The sequence below is a fragment of the Alligator mississippiensis genome, chromosome 1 (assembly GCF_030867095.1).
Source record: "Alligator mississippiensis isolate rAllMis1 chromosome 1, rAllMis1, whole genome shotgun sequence".
Lineage (NCBI taxonomy): Eukaryota > Metazoa > Chordata > Crocodylia > Alligatoridae > Alligator > Alligator mississippiensis.
In genome coordinates this window covers 16,573,706-16,593,170 of record NC_081824.1, presented here as the reverse complement: position 1 = coordinate 16,593,170, position 19,465 = coordinate 16,573,706, and the positions used below count along the sequence as shown (strand labels likewise).

Here is a 19,465-nt window from a genome sequence, read left to right as displayed (position 1 = left end):
TCTTTCTCCCAATCTTAGCAGCAACCCTCACTATTTTTTAAAACTAATTTATCTTTAAAAAAATAAACTTACAGTATTTGCTCCACCAGGCCACCCACTCCTGGCAGAGTACAGTTTTAGGTCATGCCCAGGACCAGGAGCCTCCAAACCATCCCTTTAGGCTCCTGCCCTGACCTTCAAGAAGTTTCATACAGCCTTTCAGCCAGGCAGTGTTTCCGCCTGGCCTTCCAGCAGTGAACTACTATGTTTATATAGGCAGCCAGAGTCCTAAAATGGCTGCCATAATCAAGCACCTGCTGGCTGTTTGGCTCAGCCCTTGAAGTGGCAGGCACCAACAGTGCCCTGCCACACAGTGGATAAGAGAAAGCAGACTGTTGCTGAAGTCACCTGAAGTGCCAGTCATGAACTGCTTTGCATCTCTTGAAATAAAAATATTTAAGTGCATGTAAGGGGACCGTCTGTGACACACTGTAGATAATTGTGAAATAAGACAAATATGATTATCGGTGTGCCTTGTGTAGAAATATTGTTAATTCGTGATTATGTACATCAGATTTAACATTATCATTAGGTCTCTCCCTTTAATCGACAATCTCACTGTAGATAACTGACACTTTCAGGTGAGAGACTTCGGGCTTATTTTTTTAAATGTGGTCAGCACCTTTAAAATCTTTCTTGTCATTTTCCTAATTACAAAAAAGTGAATGTCCCTGTGACCATTTAGACTTCAGAAATTTTTCTTCCTATTCGATGAATTTATGAGCTGTCCAGCTCCTATTAAATGGAAGTTTTTCATTGACCTCAGGGGCCTGTAGTGTTGGGCTAGTAAAAAAAAAATATATCGTCTTAGTACTAAACTGACCTCTAAAACATTTAAAGCAATGATTGATGATTGGCCAAGCTGTTACTGTCCATCTTTAACAGGGCTGTTATGAAGATCATGAGATAATGTAATTGTGATTTGTGACCCACTCTCCTTTTTTTTCCTTGTATCACAAATGAGGAAATGGATATTACATATGTGTTCTAAACTTTAAAAAAATTAAAATAAGCCTTAGTAAAGAGACACTCAGGGTTTGACCTGAACCACACCAAAAAAAAAAAATATTAAGAGTTCAAATTGTCACTTCACCCATAATTCAAGTAGTTGTTCATATGGTGTTTACACTTGCTTGCACCTCTAGAGGTTCTTATATAGTTATGATCTGCTTATATACCTGGTCATAATCGGTTGAGTAAAGAGTGAAGTGGGAACTTTTAAGTCTGCAAAATAATAGGTTAGTACAGTAAAATTTGTTTCAGTTTGTACCATACTTGCATTAAAGACATTGTGTAAAAAGCACACAGGCGTCCATTATGACAGTGTATAGAGAAAAATATAAAAACACCACTTTGTCTGTACTATACATTTTTTCAGTTAAGATCATTGGTAACTAAAGCTGCTAATTAAAATCCCTCACTGTCACATGAATTAATCCCTTGTGGGTTTAAAAATGGCTGCAGGACTCTTAATCTAAACCTCATTCAACAAGTTTTAAATAAAGGCTAAGTACAGACAGTCAAAAAGCCCGAGACTGAATCTTTGCAGGTTAGTCTAAACTTCACAGATTAAATTGAAACAGAAGTGAACATTTACCTTTGATTCAGGAAATGAAGCCACATACCTGCAGTGGCTCAGGCTGGGGGGCGGGCACTAGAGCACTTCTCTGGCATGTAGCCAGCATGAGCTGATTGTTAACTTCCTCTTTCTGCTGCCTCCAAGGTCTCTGGGACTTGCCGTCCAAAATTATAGCAGCAGGACTCTGCAGGGTTGCGTATCACTTCCTCTTCCTGCTTCCAGGTGCCTCTGAGATTTGTAGTCCACAGTCACAGCTAGGGTGGCCATCATAGAGGACATTCCGGTTTTATGCTTCTGTGTCCTTTGTCCTGTATTCAAGAGAAAAATAGAGGACATAAATGCATCTAGTTTTCATATCAATAAAGATCAGAAGACAACCAGACCGTCCTCTGTGATGACTACCCTACTCACAGCCAGCAGTAAGTTTGAGTGTGGGAAGGGGTGTTTAACCCTCCTCCCTGGCCCCAGACCCCAGCTGGGGTTTGCTTGCAGGGAGCATCCCAGCCCTCACTGCCCCAGCTAGGGAGCAGAGGGCTAGGGAGCAGTGCCCAAGCTAGGGGCATCCCTGCTCTCTGGAGCAGAAAGCACAGCACAACACAGGGCTGGAAAGCATTATGGGAGATTGTGATTTAACTTGAACCAGGAAGGGGTCTTGGACAGAAGTTTCATAAACCAGCTGGACCCAAATCAGTTACGTTTGATACAATATTCAGTGAGGTTTATCTTAGACCACTTTCAGTCATTTTGAAACTGGTTTATGCACACTGAACTTCTGTTCTGTTACAGGCTTAAACCAGTTCCTGATCACTTAAACCAGTTTGTGTGTAATTTCTGTTTCTAGCTCAAGTGCTCCAGTAGCCATTCTTAAACCTGCATATACGTGTGACAACGAAGCCACTCTGGAGTGTTTTAATTAGATTGTGGAGCAGACTCGTTTAATCAAGTCTGCTCTGACTCTCATACGTAGGCAGTTTAAAAGTTATAGGAATAGTTTTGGGGAAAGTATTTTCTGCCAAAGGTACGTTAATGTGACTTTGGAGAGCCTAAGGGTACAGAAAACTTCAAAGTCCTCATCCCATGATATTTTTTGCTTTGGAATGATTGGGTCTAAGGCTGTTGGGCCCCCCTGCTGAGTCACCCCTTCTGCCTCCTCCAGTATTTGCTTTCTTCTCACATCTTAAGACTACCATGACTTGAGCTGTCGATCTGGGGAAGTCATAGGTAGCATCAGTTGGAAACTGACAATTCACCCTGTTTTTGTGTCTCTGTTGGCAAGGATGTGTGTGTCAAAAGCATGCTGAATTTGCACAGAAAACAACAAGAAGTTGTATTGATTTTTTTCCCCCTTTTTTCTATTTTCTTATAAAGTCTTGAAGCTGGACAAGAAACTTCCCTTATTTTTGTCTTACTGTTTTTGGAAAGGGGTTTTTTTCCCCCCAGTCTTAACCATGGATGTTGTAACTTGTCTTTGGTGTGTTTCTATACTGTGTCACTGCACGATTAGACCCTTAGTTATGTTTAACTAATAATTCTGAAAGATTTCTTTAAGTTTTTTTTTCATAAAGAAAAATTAAGGGTGGATTCAAAAATCATGTAAAAAATCTGTAGCTTTTGGCATGGGTGTAGCCTACAGGCCAGGATCAGACCCTGCACTGCCTCGCCAGGATCAGGTTCCATGCTCCTCTGCCATCCCCATGCAACTGCCCCAGTCAGTCCTGCATTGCCTTCACCCAGTCTAGCATGATGGGATCAGCCCGTGCTGCCTCTGCCTGGCCCAGTGTACCAGGATTGGGCCCTGCACTGCCTCTGCCAGGTCCTGCGCACCTGATATAGCATGCAGGACCACATTATTCAGCTGGTGGGGCTTCCCACAGGTCTGAAAATTTGGCAGCAGAGAAGTGACAGTTGTTGCTGTTGCTTCTCTGCCACCAAATATTCAGCTCCATGGGGATCCCCATGGGCCAGATGACACTACTCCACAGGCTGGGTTCGAGCACCCCGGATTTAAAAACATAGGGTAGTTGAATATAAATGGGACTCACTGTTAAGATATTTGTCTTAAACACAATCCTGTTGTTAATAATCTCAGTTTATCAAAACTGAAATATTTTAAATCAAATTTGTTTTTTTTCGTACTATTTAGCTTTTAGATTTGTACCATTTGGCTTTTACTTAAATTGGAGACAATGCAATTAGTTTTGTCATTTTGTTTTCTGGCTGGTAAATTTAACTTTTGGTTATTCTGCCAAAGCCCATTTTTTTCTTATGTCTGGGCATCCCACATTATACAGGAATGTTTAATTCATAAAAAAGCAATTTTGATCATTTTCCTTTTTAATTTCCTGAAAGTATTTAGATTTTAATCTGGAGCTCACTGTATTCTTCCATCTTCTCATCCAAAAAAACCCAAACCCTTGAAGCCTAAACTAAGCTGACAATATCCTTTTTAGACTTTTAAAGAAGTGTTTAATATTCTAGTCCTCATCATTCATTCAAAGCAAGTTGTTGTTTTCCCAAGAAACAAAAGATTTCACTTTATCAAAACACGGTGGAGTTTGCTGGGTGTTCAAAGATTTGTAAAGGAAGAAGAATTTGGTTATCCTGCCACCAAAGGTTTACAGATTTAAATGGTCTTAAAATCTCTCCAATTTGCAACAGAGCATATTAGGCAGTAAAGCTCTTGGTGTAAGGGGAGAAGCTAGTGAGCTGGTTACTGGCCTTTAAGCAACCTTAAAATTTAGGCTGAATTCCAGAATATTTGAAAACCTGTACCCTAGTCCCTCAGTGTAGCTCATTACTCTGTTACTTGTGATTGGAGATTAATCATGCCTTAGTCTGGTAGGAGAGCATGTTTCAGCTGCGTTCCTAAAACTGTACTTTGACTTTGATACCTTTTAATGCAGATAAGGCCACTTGTCTATGGAAGGTACCTTGAGGCTCAGCTTGTCCAGAGCCACCTTGATTTCTTCCCCTTGAGTCTGTCTTACAAAATGTGCCAAGCGTTTAGGGTCTAGACCATCTGGGTTAGATGGTGATTTCCCAGAAACATTAGCATTAATGAAGGCCTAATATAGTCTAACCTAAAGTATTAGCCTCATCTCGTTACTGACCACAAGCTGTATTAATTTTTGTGTTCTTTTCTTAGTTCTCACAAGGGATTGTGTATGATGTTCTTAAAGTAGGCCAGCAATAAGCAGTTGAATACTTGGCCTAGTTCATTCCTACTTTCCTTGTTTTTATAGAAAGAGACTAGAAAGAAAGTTGGAACTTTTATGTCTGAAATGTATATGTTGTGGTGTCAGACATCTAGGAAAAAAGTCAGTGGCTAATGAGTCTTAATTGTAACAAAACATCAAGTCGTTGTCACTTCCTCTGCAGTACATGGCACTCATTAAATTAATCCACTCCATTACAGAAGTATTTTAGAGAAAATACCATGACCCAACCGCTTCTGTAATAATAATAAGCTGGAGATATCATTGTGGCACAATTAAGTGTATTAGAAAGCAGTTTGAAGCATGGCACGTATGACCTAAAGCAACATCAGCAGTCTCAGGTAACACATATGAAAAAATAAATTACCTTAATTAGAGATGGGACTTCAACAAACCCCCAGATCTGAACACCCTTGAAGCTTGGTGCTGTATGAAATTCAAACCCAGATCAAGAGCCAGGTTGTTGTGGCTTTTTTTTTTAGTGCAAATGGCTGCATTTGCATAGCAGTGCAACCCAAGGAAAAAAAACAAACCATTAATTTAGGGTGGGGAGCCCAGAAAGACGGTAACTCTGGCGGTTACGGCCATCCATAACTTCAGCCCTAAGCCTCATACTTTTGTCTTTTTTTCCTCTCTCCCTCTACATATCAGTATGTTGCGAGCTGTATTTTGCCCTGACGCTTTTTTTTTTATAGCACTGCCATCAGAAATTTCTGCCAGGATTTGATTTGACTTTTAACAGTGTTATATTTCATACCATATGTGTATATACACCAAACGATGATATACAGTATTTGTAACTAGGGAATGGCCTGCTTTATTAAACATCCCCCTTGCCAACAGTAAAAGTGAACAGCCACAGTAAACACAGACGTGGGGAAGGGAAGAACAGCCGTAGCTATAGTACAGTGCATTTTACCTTGGGAAGAAAACGTCGAGCTGTAATTGGCTTTGAATGCAGCAGCCCACCTACTTAGTGCAATAGGCTGCCAAAAGCACCCCACCCTGGTGCTCTGTTCTCTGCACTGCCTCCCCATCAAACATGGACAAATTTAAGACTCTTGCCTTTGTTTTCAGCACTTTCCACAAGCTGGCAAGACTGCCTCAAGGAGAAGCTCTGTGGCTGGAACAAGCAAGCCCCTGAGGGCACACGCTCCCTTCTCAACCTCCTGCTTGGGGCAGTGTGACTCCACATCCCTCTGCTGTCTAGGGGGGGACCCAGAGGGAATGCAACGGTGCAGTAACCCCCCGCCCCCCTTTCCTGACCACACACAGCAGGAGGAATAGCAGGGACTTTGAGTCCCCAAAGAAGGTAAGAATTCTTCCCTCCCCTCCATGCTCAGAGGTATGCCCCCTTCCTTTCCCTCCCCTCCCCTGCTGCTGCCTCTGTCCCTGCTGTCCCAAGGGCGAGGTGAGTTTCTGTCCCACCGCAGCTGGGCTGTGCAGCGACTGAGCTTAGCCCAGGACAGCAGCAGCGATGGCAGCAGGTGGGCGGGCAGGTTTCTCCTCCCTGCCTGATCCCCCGGGTGTTCCCCACCAACCCTGTGTCAAGCACAGGGAGAGGGAACCTGCCTGTCCACTGCCGCTGTCCCAGGCTCAGCCTGGCTTTGCACAGCCCATCTGAAGCAGCTGTGGAGCTCCTCTTGCCCATGGGCAGTGGGGAGAAGGGGGAAAGGGAGTGGAGAGGGTGTGCCTCTGAGCCAAGAGGGGAAGGGGATGCAATTCTTACCCGCTTAGGAAGGGAATTAAAAAACGTTTGACTGCTGCTCCCTCGGTGCAGTGTCTCTGCCCCAGTATGGGGGAGAGGTGAGGGAGAAGGCTGGGAGCGAGGGTGCGGCCAGCCTTGCAGCACTAGTTGCTGCTGCCACATCTCCCTCTGTAACATCCTCGATCTGCTTCTGCTCTTGTCCTCGACAAATGGGTGTCTTAACGCACATTTTGGCTCTGAGAGAACAAGTAAAATGAAAATCTGTCTTAGCCATGACACAGAATTGCAAGTAAGTGATGTGTAGGAACACACTGCAAGGGTGATGAAGAAATTAGCATATATCATTTTAAAACATTCTGCTAAGAGCCAACGCTTTATAGGTACTTGCAAAGCAGTAATGGCATATTTCTTGGCCTGTCAGTTGGACCTAAATCTCTACCGCATGTAAGTTCAACTCCATAAATTCAGTAGGTGGTGTGGTGATAGCTGGTGGGTTTTCCTTTTCTTGGTTGCTGCTGAAATTCTGCCTACAAAACTGATAAATTAATTTTACAGCATAATGAATGTTGTGGGGAATTGTCAAATATTTGCCACAGGACAATAATTAAAATTTTAAAGAATACTGGGCACAGCTACACGTTCATTAAATGTGCTTTAGGTAATGCACTTTAAATCTAGTACCGCCATTGTGAGGTACTAGAAAAATACACATTAGCCTGTTTTAATGCGCATAAGCTAATGAGCACTTTTTTTGTGATGCTTTAATGTGCATAAAAATAGGCTAATGTGTATTAAAGGTCACATATAGATGTGCCCATTGTCAAGTAACTCATTTACAATGGAACATCCTTTTCCATTTGCGTTAGTCAAAATGTCCTCTTGGAAACTTAATGGTTACAATAGTTTTGTCCTTTTCTGTTTCATCATTGATTTCCCCACCTGGTTTCCCTACCTCCCTGTACAGACATCAACAAGGTTTTCTTTCCCATTTAATGCCAAGGTAGCAGAATCTCCTCATACCATGAGATCCCCATGTTTATCTGTATATGTACAAAGCAGTAGTAGTGAAAACAGTGTATGGGAAAGAACACAACAAGAGTGCAAAGGAAGAAGGTTTGTAGACATCACGTTCAGTTAAAATTTTTGTTGGAGGGCAGGGGGTAGCCATGGTTGTTTTTTACCTTTTTAAGGATCTCGGGTGAGGTGTGGTAATCAGTTAATTAAAACTGTAAGAGAAGGAAGAGGAGGTAAATGGGAATGTGGTGAAGAAGCAGACAGTGAAGGGAGCATGGAGGGTCGGTATGGGAGTGCGACTGTAGGAAAGAGGTTGTGTGAGAGCAGGTGGGGGTTGAAGTGAACAAGTAAGTAAGAACAGGATGAAGTCTGCAGAAAGCAGTGTCATGTCTGCTAGTCCTTAATGAAACCTCACCTGCAGTTGCTGTGCTGGGGTGCTCAAATAGGGAAAACCTAGCTGGGTCTAATCTTAGTAGCACCCCTTACTATTTTTTTAACTCATTTCTCTTTTAAAAAAATCAATTTACAATATTTGGCTTGCATGATTTTTTTTTTAATCTTTAACCCTGGACATTTTCTGTTTAAGATTTTAATTCTTCTCTTTATATACATATACCTATAAAGATATAGATATATATAGATATAGATAAATATAGATATCTATATATATAGGTATATCTATCTATCTATCTATCTATATAGAGAGAGAGTTTTTACTGTTTGCCTGCAGTGGCAGTGGGTAATAGAAAGCAGGTTGGTGTTGAAGTTGCCTGAAGAGCCAGTCATGAACTTGATTCAGTACAAATGGTAGAGCTATAAAGGTAGATCAGCAAGGGAAGCTGGAGTCAAAAGGTGCCAGGTCTCTGGGAGAGAACTGAAATGTGTTCTGCTCAGCATCCCGAACACCATGGATGTGGCAGCCAATTGTAAGGACTGCAGAGAGCAGGGACACTGAGACATTATTATTTATGACCATGCTATGCAAACTTGGGGCCAAGCTAAGAGTGAGGTAATGCTTGGAGGTCACAGAGCTATTTACTGCAGCATGGCAAATGCACCAAGGTGGTGACCTTACTTCCTATTAAGGAGGTCATGCACATAGAACCGGCTTCTAAAGCAGGAGGAGTGCAGCTGCCTCACTGCAGGGGTTGCGTATGTGCCAGTAGTGATGCTATACTGAGGTGGTGTATTCCCAGCTTGGGCTGCCACACTTCCAATAGTGTTACAGGAGGCACATACAGTATAAACTGCATCCAGCTGGCCACATACGATCAAAAGACCTAATTCTAGCATGGGCTACAGAGGACAGTGTCACAAGTTGCTCACAGTTTGCAGGCCAGGTTTTGCTTGGCCCTGGTTTATGATTATTTTAACAGCCCCCATGAGTGTGAGTTTAGTATTTAAACCTTAGTGTGCCAAATGTGACTTTTCACTAGTTACTCAAGACTTTCAATGTGCATTACTACAACTCTCTTATATTGAATAATTTTTCAGGTCACCTTTTAAACTATGTGCATTGCAAAGGAGAAAGATAGTAAAGTTTTATTGGACTTTTCAGAGAAACAATGCCGCAAGATTAAAAATCAGATACTACTGGCCATCTGTGCTTCATTGGTTTCTGAAAAATGGTTACATTTTGTGTTAAAGGTCTTTCCATAGATGAAAGGATTGCAGTTATATTTCCTTTAAAAAAAATTGACTGCATGAATATTTTTTTCTCAAAGGAATTAAATCTCAGTTTCTTTGCTAAATGTATTACAGTCCTAGGTGAAATTGGATTTTTTTTCTTATGCACATTACTGGCACAACATGAATCGTATGGACTTTACAGTAACCTGTACTTTAGCTGGTCAGTGTGATTTACCACAAAAAAAGCTACCTATTATAATGAGACAGCTTTTCTAAACATTATATTCTTTTATGGCAGTGCTACAAAATATTTTACCAGCATCTGTGTAAATCCTATAATCTTGGAAATAAAGGTGGTAAGAAAAGCTGCTGTCTGACCAGTAACTTGGAAGCATTCAGTCTATGCAGTGGTTGAGCACATGGGCTCTGCAGTAAGATATGGAGGGCTCCCTGGCTCTGTATGGGCATGACTTTGTCCCAAAGAACAGGCGGTAGGAGTGCCATCCCTCTGAGTATTTGTCTGGATGGGGAGGCAGGTTTAATTTGTGACAAAACCTACACAAAAACCAGTTAGCAGAGATGATTAGGGACCTACCAAATTCACAGTGGAAGTGGGCTTCACGGCAGCTTCTTTAATCTTGCAGGTTCCCCGTGCACTCCCCGCCCCCTGTTGCTGATTGGCCAAGGAGCCCCAGCAGCCGTGCTGCTGACTGGCTGGGAGGCAGAAACGGTGTCATATTTAAAACCACAGTTTTCACCTCCCTGCTGATCAGGAGCGAGCGGCGTGGCCCTTCCACCAATTGGGGGGGAGAACCTGCAATATTAAGGGAGCTGCCACGCAACCGACTTCTGCTGTGAATTCAGTAGGTCCCTAGAAGCGATGAAGAAGCATGATGTAATAGCATATATTCCTGCCTGGTTTTTCATCTCTCTCCCTCAGTCAGCATCAACATTATGACTAGTGCTGTCATGTTTTGGGACAGAACCTCCTTAGAGGGTAGGCAAGAGGGGGAGCATAGACGGTATCCTACAGTGAGGTTGACTTAGCACAGGTGGAAGACTGTGGATGTCTAGTTGCTAGACATAGCCTAGGATTTGGGATTGGTGAGAAGCTTGGATTGTAGCTTCTTAGTCACGAGAGGATTCAGACTTTCAAGTCTCCCAGGAGAATGTCTTAACCAGCAGGCTATGGAAATTGCTGACCTGGAGTAGTTCCTACCCTTTCTGTTAAAGCTGTGCCACTGCAGCCAGGAATACAAGATTTACATGATTAGAAAGAAAGGGAGAGTGTGTGCAAAAGAAAGAGCCAAGTGTATAAGCAGCAGGACTGGAATCCAGGACTCCTCCCCTCCTGGGAAAGTGCACTCATCACTGGGCTACAAAGTTATGTTCCCCTTTGCTGGCTCTCTCTTTGGTTCTATGGATCTGGCATTTTTGAGGGGTAAATTCATTAAGGATTATGAGGTATTCAGATGCTGCAGTGATGGGGCCATATAAGTAACCTGTCTAGACATCTACCCAAAGCCTGCCTATGGCCTTAGACCAACATGGCTACAACCAACAACCCTGTCTAGGCAAGAGGATGTTGCTTGGCTGTCTGAGAAAAGGATTCTGTAGAGCAATGGTTTTCAACCTGTGGTCTGCAGACTATGTCTAAAGGATCTGTAAAAGATGACTATGATAAATCAAAAAATGTGAATACCCACACTTAAAATTCAAAGGGGTCCACACCTCCACTCAAAATTTTTTCAGGGTCTGCAAATGGAAAAGGGTGAAAACCACTGATGTAGACCATTGCATATATTTGTATGTGTATCCTTGCTTGTTTGGTATTACAACAGTCAGTGGAACAAGGTGCTGAGGGAAGCTGTGGAATCTCTTTCATTGGAGACTTGCAAGAAGAGACTGGATCAGCATCTGCCTCGGATGGTTTAGGTATAGTGCGTCCTGCACCTACGTAGAGAATTGAACTAGAGGACCAATGAGGTCCTTTCCAATCCTGTAAGTCCATGTTTTCTTTTGCCCTCAAGTAGATTTTTCCATTGTCAGCGTCTTATTTGTGCAGGCGTTCTCCAGATGAGTCGCTCCATGAGTGTTAGCACTCCAGTGTCTGGTAGAGACGGTACAGGTTTCCCTCGCCAACCACTGGGGTTAGGTTCCTGAAAGTTCCCGTGGTTGGCAAAACCGTGGTTGGCAAGGCAAAATGCTTATAGGAAAAATGGCAGGTGGTGGCTGACGCATGGCCACAGAAAGCCATGGTTACTCAAAACTGTATACTGTGGTAGCCAAAACGGTATATAGAATATTAAGTGTGGATACTCAACTGTGGTTGGCAAAACCGTGGTTGGCAAGGGAAACCTGTATCACAGACAGTCAATTGTACACGAGCAAAGAAGAGGTCTTCTGCATACAAAGTCTTGTGGTCACTATAAAGGAACAGGGTGCTGTCTGCCACCAATTCTAATGCTGAATTTGTCTTTGCTCTTGGCTTACAGATGGCATTTCAGTAAGAAACTTCAGCAGAATCATGAGTCAGTTGAAGGTGATTAGGCTGTTCTATGAATAGTGAGTGGGTGCCAAATAATGTATTTTGGCTCTGTAAGCCCATCTATAGATAATGAATAAGCTTTCTTTTAGGGTTAAAAAGTTCTTTTAGTTGCAATAAAATGGACCTACAGTACCAGCTTCACAGTGTTCTCTTGTTCTCATAGAAGCCTGTTTATGAAGGCACACACAGTTAATGTTACATGCAGTCTTTGTTTAGACCTACTGCCTGGATAAAAAAAAAAAAAAATGCTGAAATTAAAAAAAAAGTATTCATTATTATCATTTTAAAATATGACAGGTTCCTGGAAGCCTGAATGCAGCAAGGTACACCTCCTCAAATAGCCCATTAGCTTCTTGTTATCTTGTTGCAAACACCTAGCTTCAGTATTTCTGTACTTTATTTTAAAAGGCTTTTGCTGCGTGCAGTTGAATATACTGTAATCTTCTTATCAAGTGCTAAAGCTCTTTAGTGTAGCCATTTTGAAACATACTTCGGTTTTTTAAATTTCAAATTCTTCTCTAGCTTGAAGGCCTGTGGCTTTGGTTAGGTAATGGTTGGGAAACTACCTATTTTTAGGGAATTTTTTTATTAAATGCTGTTCAACTACATTTATAGTGTCCCTGTGCGTGACGGTCATTCTGCTGGCACTGTTGCAGCTGTCACTGCGGGACAGTACTGGACAACTTCAGAGTACAGAGGTCACAGATACCATCTGGATAATTTTAGGGGCTGCTGTTTCCTGTTTGGGATTTTCTGTTGTCCTATTTTTTATTCATCTTCTTCCTACCACTATCATTCTTTCTCCCAACTTCAGAACATCCAAAAGGACTCAAAAGATTGTACCTACAGGAAGGTAAATCATATGTTATTTAAATCGGCTGAAACCACCAGGACAGTGTAGCTTTGAGCATGGAACTGAGAGCTCCTGTAAGCAAATCACTGACACATGTGGGATTAGAAATGTGGCTGGAAGCAAAATTGCTTGACCTCTGTGCCTGTTTCCTGTCTGTAAAATGGGGTTGAGAATAACAAGGATTAATTATTTAATATTTGTAAAGTGCACTACAAAAATTCTTATCATTATTTTAAAATATGAGGAAACTGAAGAACCTTATGTAGGGAAATTTTGCAAGACATCAGCTGTCGAAACCAAAGCAAAGAAATGATGAAAGAAGATCTGACAAAATTCTGTCTATCGATCCTGCTGAATGAAATGCACCTGAGAGTTCATCTCTAAAGAATTGGAAGAGGAAATCTTGGAACCACTGGGAATAAACAGCAGTAAATCATAGGATTTAGGAGATGTACCTGACTAGAAAAGAGATAAAGTTAGGTACCCGCTGCTAAGAAGGGCATTAAAGAAGAACAAGGAGACTTCTGAATAAGTGAATCTGCTGAGCCTGACCACAGTATTCATGCATGTAGTGGAGGCAGTATTTGAGTGTTTGGAAGAAAGACGTTTAGTAAGAGACAAACATTATTCTGAAATATATGCCAGATTGACCGTAAGCCCTGTTGGATGTCATTACTGACCTAGAAGATAAAGGAGTTCAGTGGCGATGTAGACTGTATTCAGTAAAGCAACTGGTATAGCACCATATCAGAGTGAGTTTAGAAGCTGTGTTCTGGAGAGTGGTTCATTCACTTTTGATGGGCTGTAAATAATGTAAAGACATGGATAAGTAACAGTCAAACTAAAACTATGCGTAGATCAAAAATTGGACAATAGATAGGGAATTTTGCATAAGTCTTCCAAATGAGAAGCAGACTCAAGTGAGTTACTACAAAGGGTACTTTTATTATTTATAGGCTTTATTCCCTATTGTGTTTATCACCATTGAACTGAATATTGCACATACGTGAATAATTTATCCTGGCAGTGTTCCTGTGAGGTAGAAGAATATTATTATCTTCGTTCTATAAACAGGAAACCTAATATGCAGGGAAGCAAACTGACTTGCCCAGGATGGTATAGGAATATTGACAGAAGGCCCTGATTGTTCACAAGATCATCCTTTCTTTTGCATTTTGTTAGTGTGTTTTATGAAGTAATTTAGAATTGAGCATCATCTACTTTGCTGGGCATTAAAGGTGCCTGGCCTTCTTGATGCGTGCCGTGATTTCTCATCGGGGCTGTGCCTGGAACTTCAGCAGGGTCCATCATTTGGTTTCAGACTCCGACTGGAGGTCAAGCTCTGTCCAGTTTTACCTTGTTCTAGCAGCTGGGAAGGAGCAGCTTTTTCTCCTTTCTCTCTCTGGTCATATTAAAAATCCTCCCAGTTGCTGTGAAGGTGACAGGAAAGAAGAAAGAACAGAAATAACAAAAGCTCAGAGACGTAAATACCTGGAAGGGAGTTAGTCAACCCTTTTGAAAGGCAATAGTAAGCTTTCAGACTGAATGGTTTGAAGCTGGGGAAAGAGTCACTTAGTCTAATTATTAGGGAAGAAGATCTTAACAAGAAAGACCGTTCAGTCACTGGAATGGATTAATGCAGAGGTTTTTCTGGAGACACAAACCTTCCAGCTATTCACCTGCAGTTTAGATAGATGTAGAACAGTCTTGTAAGATGAAATGCTCTTGTTCATCGACAAGGTGTTGAGATTCACAAGTTACCAGGTGAGGGTTGTGCAGTCGATATCCTGCAGAAAGTAAGACTTGATCAAAATGGTTTCTGTGCTCTCCAATCTTCACAATCTGCGAATCTATAAGGATGAAGGAAATGATTGAGTCATTCTGCAAAATGCAAAGGGTCTGATTGAATGAATCAAAAGGCATACTGTTGGCCCAGCTTCCATCCAGAATCAGGAAAGAAGTTGACAGGGTGTGAAGAGAATTAGGAGTGTAGAAAGATCGGACTGAAAGGAGCCTCCTGAACCATCAAGTCCAGTCCCATATGTATTTTCCGGCAAACATTTATCCTAGGAATCCCCCAAGTCCCCAACACTATAGCCTTTACATAAAGCTATAAGGCACACCTGAAAAACCCTGCAGAATGTTATAGAGTAAAAATGGGAGGTGAGGGCACTGCCAATACTGGCAGGGAAATAATTAGCTCCTGTATGCTTACAGGATCCTTAAAGGAGGCTCCTTGTAGTTCCCCAAACTATAGAGGCAACCTCTTCCCACCGCCCATGCACACACACCCCACCCCCACCACCATCCTTGCCATTGTGATCAAGGGGAAAAATTATTTTCTGTCCCCAAATTGGACTATCTGGAGCCAAGGAGCAAGAAACCTTCAGGAACCTCAGTTTTCTGAGTGCCATTGGGAACATCAGCACACTTCATTTTTCATGCAAGGAAATGAAATACTGATGTACCTACTAAACCAGGGGTGGGCAAAATATGACCTGCAGCGGGTCCCTCGGTCCCACCTGGCCCAGGCACTGTCTGGCCATGGTGTGTCCTGCTCCGACTTGACATGCAGCAGGGCTGGGGCGGCTCTGCAGCTGGACTGCCTTTCTAGGCAGACCAGGCGGTGGCAGCTTCTTCCATCTTCCACTGCTGCTGGTCTCAGCCTTGTGGTGCCGGTGGGGACCCATGCCACAGCCCTGACCCGGGGTGCCCCACACCTGCTCTGGACTCACCTGTTCATGCTAAACAGCAGCAGTGCCGGCTGCACAGAAACTGCTGATCACTGTGGGGGAAAAGTGGCCTTTCCCCCTCACCGCTGCCCAGTGCTTCCTGCTCCAGCCACCCAGAGCCCATGCTGGGTGGCAGCGTGGAGGAGCCTTAGGCTCTGAGCAGTGTCCTGAGCAGCTGAAGGCCCTGAACAGCTGAAGCAGGGAGAGCTGGGCAGCAGCAAGGGGGAGAGGCTGCTTTTCCCCTGTGCAGCAGTTTCTGTCTGGCCAGCACTTCTGCTGCTGTTTAGCACGAGCAGATGAGTCTGGAGCAGGTGTGGGGCATGCCAGGTCAGGACACCCCACCACACGCACACACTCACACACATCCATGCATACCCCACCCACACACCCCCAGCCACCCACCCTTTCCACACACCTCACAGACCCCAGCATCCTTTCCTGCCATGGCAGGGGGTCAGACTTGATGATCTGCTCAGGTCCCTTCTGACCCTACCTACTATGAATCTATAATACAGCAATATTCACAGTACTGATTTCCTAAAGCTTTCATGTGTGCATGTAATTGCAAATCAAAGTGTTAACTGTAGATGTATTTTTATTCCTTTTTTTTCAGAGTTGTGTAATATAGACCTTGCATTTAATATAGTACCAAGAACTCTGACTTCACCCCCTTCACACTAGGGAACATTAAGACCCATGTAGTAGGGATACAGTATTTGAGGCCTGACTTCCAATGGCACCATTCTTCTGCTTCGTGCGTCTCTGCACCACATTTGACCATTTTGTTACACATGCTCGTGCTTGTTTATTGTTCTTTGCAGGGTCTTTCATTGTACGTGTGCCTTCAAGTAACGGGCATTGCAGGTGTTGCATAGTCTGAGGCTCTGTGCCTCAGTCACAGGTGGTTGAATCAATAGTATAGCCCCACTTCTTCATTAGTTCCTTGGAGTGTCTGACTCCAGTATGCAGGCAGTTGAGACATCGCCATCTTTGTCATGGTTCATCAGCCCCTGGTGGTAAGGACTCGGCTGCTGGACTGCCCATTTTTCTGATGTTGGGTATTTTCTTCAGGCTCTCATTCCAGATCTGAAGTCATGTCTCCTTAGGTGTGGCACTGAGAGGTTGGGTGCTGGTGAGGAAGCTCCTGCGTGATTTCCTGTGCTGTGGGATGGGCATACAGCAGGTGTTTCATGTCTTCAGTTTGTCTTGATCGTTCTGTCCTGCTGCCCACTGCTCTGATGTCAGGCGGAGCGATGCCAGCCAGCAGGTGCACACTGTGTAGGCGGGTAGGCTTCAGACTGTTCTGCTGACATCAGACAGCCATTTAGGTTATGCTGCTTCAGACTTGAACCCATGCCAGTGTTGAATGCTTCCCTGGAGGTGCAAAATGTATACAGCAAGCTATAGATTTGCTGCTGCTGCCATAGGCACATATTTCTCTTAGGAGCTGCTGGAGTTCTCTGTCCTTCTTAGATCCCAGTGTTTTCAGAAATGTAGGTCTACTTACTGATGTCAGATCACCATGACAATTAGATGCCCTGTAAGGTTTTCTATCCCAATAATATAAAACAGTTTTTGTACCAAGAGTAGTCTGTCACAAGGCATTTCTACACTTATTTGGATTTCCCTCTGATGTTACTGCGGGAGGGAGGGGGGCGACAGGGATCAAACAGGCCAATAATCCAGAGTCTCCCACCTCTTTTCCCCACCGTACACAACCGTACAACTGAAATAGCTAATCAGGACTGCAATAAAATCTCTCGACTAATATGCATAAAATATGTGGCCACTGTGGACTAGGCAGCCAAATACAAATGCTGTGGACTAGAAACACGAGTTTTATCTAAAAATAAGCAGAAATGAAAATGTGTCAACAGATATGATCTTAGTGTTTTTAAGGTTGTATTTTTTTTGGAGGGGTGGGGGGGTTGCGTGATTTAAAATTTGCCAGCAAATTCAGTAGCTTAAGCGATAATAATGGTAGAAGGCTTACGACAGACTGTCCTTGGTGTATTTAGAGGGAAAAGAAGCAACAAGTATGTGTTGACCTGAGGTCAGGATGGAAATTTCAGGTCACAGTTGTAGGCTAAGGAGCTTCTGGAGGAAAGAGCAGAATCCATGAAATCATTGCATTGCTTAGCCACACAGTGAAAGGTCACAAGAGAAAAGACATCTTCAGATTATATTTAGTAAGGATGAGGATCCTGTTTGTAGTGGCTGCTTTGCAACAAATAACGTTTTCCTCACCCTGTCCCTGAAAACCTTGCTCTAATCTACCCTGAAAATGATAAAGTGTATATTAGGAATTTTTTCTTTGTCCAGCAAGCCACGCAAAGTTATTTTGAAAGCAAAAAGAAATGACTCAAAAGGCTGCATATGCTTATCACGAAATGATTCTGGTCAATTCTATATTCCACGCTGACAGGACAGGACAGTAGAAAATAATAAATTTTTGATACCTCCCAAGATTAAACTTCCTTCTGATATACTTCTGTAAATTGAAGTGACTGCTGTTGCTCTTAAAGTTGACTTTAAACATATATTTTGCTGGTGTTGACATCTACTGGATAAATTTGCTAGTGGCAGGGTGAAATACCATGTATTTTATTGAAGAGGATGGCAACATCTATTGCTTCTCAAGAAGTTTAATTTCTGCACAACTCTCAGACTTCTAAGATCATATACTCTTGATGTTTCCTTTTTTTCCCCCCCTAAAATTGCCCTGTGAATAAAAATTGAATTAAAGATAATAAATTGCAAGAGGGGTTAGGCAACGAATTGATAAAGTAGCTGCTGTCTTTCTTCTCTGGGACTCACATTTTTGAGCTCTGCCTGAGGCACTAAGTGAAATTAGTTTATTAGTTTCACTTTGGTCACTGGTGAATGTCACTCCACATTGCAAAAATACCACTTTTAATTCTGCTTGATTTTGACTAACTGTCCAGTCAGGAGCGAGACCCATGACGTGAGCAAAGACAGATGTTAAATTACACTTTACCCTGGGAAGTCCACCTGACTAGGGGACAGATGCTCAGGTATAGCAAACATGTACACTTATCTATGTATTACACTTGGTCTGAGGGGAGATAGTGCTCTATTCCGATATGGCAACTGGCAGAAGCAAATCGAAAACGAGTTGGAAATAATTTATATAACTTGTTTGTCACTGTGTAAATTTAAGCCATTCATCTGAGTTATTTGAGCTCCCAGGTTATGAAAGTGCACTTTGTGGTTTTTTTTCCCCTTGATTTTTATGCCCATGCTGGGTGCTGAGTACAATTTTTCAAATATCATTTAATTTTCATTGGTGCTTTTAGTGAGCTACCAGTAACAACAGCACTAATCTTAAGCAAAATTAGTCTCATAGGAAAACTATCAGAAGGATTTGTGGCTTTTCCTTTTCTTTCCTTCTTTGTCATTTATTTTATTTCATGAAATCAAGGGAAGGGATGGAGTAAACAAATCCTATGAGGCAGAATCCTTTGGCAAGCACATGGAATGAGAACTGAGTGCAGACTTTCAGTATATAGGTATATATATGTGAGTGTGTTTACAAGATTGAACAAAGACTCCTGATCATTTTTGGTTTAGCCTAAAATGAATGTTTGGCATTCAAAACAAATATTTTAGCCAGTGTTTTCAAATATAGGGGCTTCAAGTTAGATCCAAAACCCCTACTGAGCAATCTAAATAGAAGAGGCTTGACTCTCAAGGGTGTTAAGCTTCCATGGTAGCTTCAGAGAGTTTTAAGAGTGCTCAGCATAAAAAAAGACTCATTTTTATTGAGGTGCCTAAATATAGATTTTTAGATCCTCAGTTTAAGCATTTAGATCAGGAGTCAGCAACCTGCAGTTTATGGGCTGATTCTGGCCTATGGGTGTGGGGCTTGAATGGTAGGGAGATGCAGCAGCTGGGTGCTAACACCCACCTCCCTCTGACCAAAGTTGGATCATTCCAGCCTACAGCCATATATAATGCAAGTATGTGTGTGTGTGTGTGTGTGTAATCATGAAGACTGTGTGTGTGTGTGTGTGTGTGTGTGTGTGTGCATATATATGTGTGTGTGTGTGTATAATATGCATGTGTGTGTGTGTAATCATGAAGACTGTATTCCTACTTTAAATAGGACATCAGTAGCCAGTGGCAGT

General features: G+C 42.5%; 1 protein-coding gene and 1 long non-coding RNA gene across 4 annotated transcripts in view; one reads left to right on the top strand and one right to left on the bottom strand.

The window, feature by feature from the left end:
- Positions 1-19,465, top strand: part of KLHL29 (kelch like family member 29) — a 556,676-nt gene that overhangs the window by 178,939 nt on the left and 358,272 nt on the right. The window lies entirely within an intron of this gene.
- Positions 13,930-19,465, bottom strand: part of LOC109281641 (uncharacterized) — a 32,399-nt gene continuing 26,863 nt past the window's right edge. Inside the window, exons 6-7 of the long non-coding RNA XR_002088362.2 lie at positions 14,265-14,372; positions 13,930-14,015 (exon numbers count right to left, since the gene is read on the bottom strand). This is a non-coding gene — a long non-coding RNA (uncharacterized LOC109281641). The remainder of the gene's footprint in view (positions 14,016-14,264; positions 14,373-19,465) is intronic.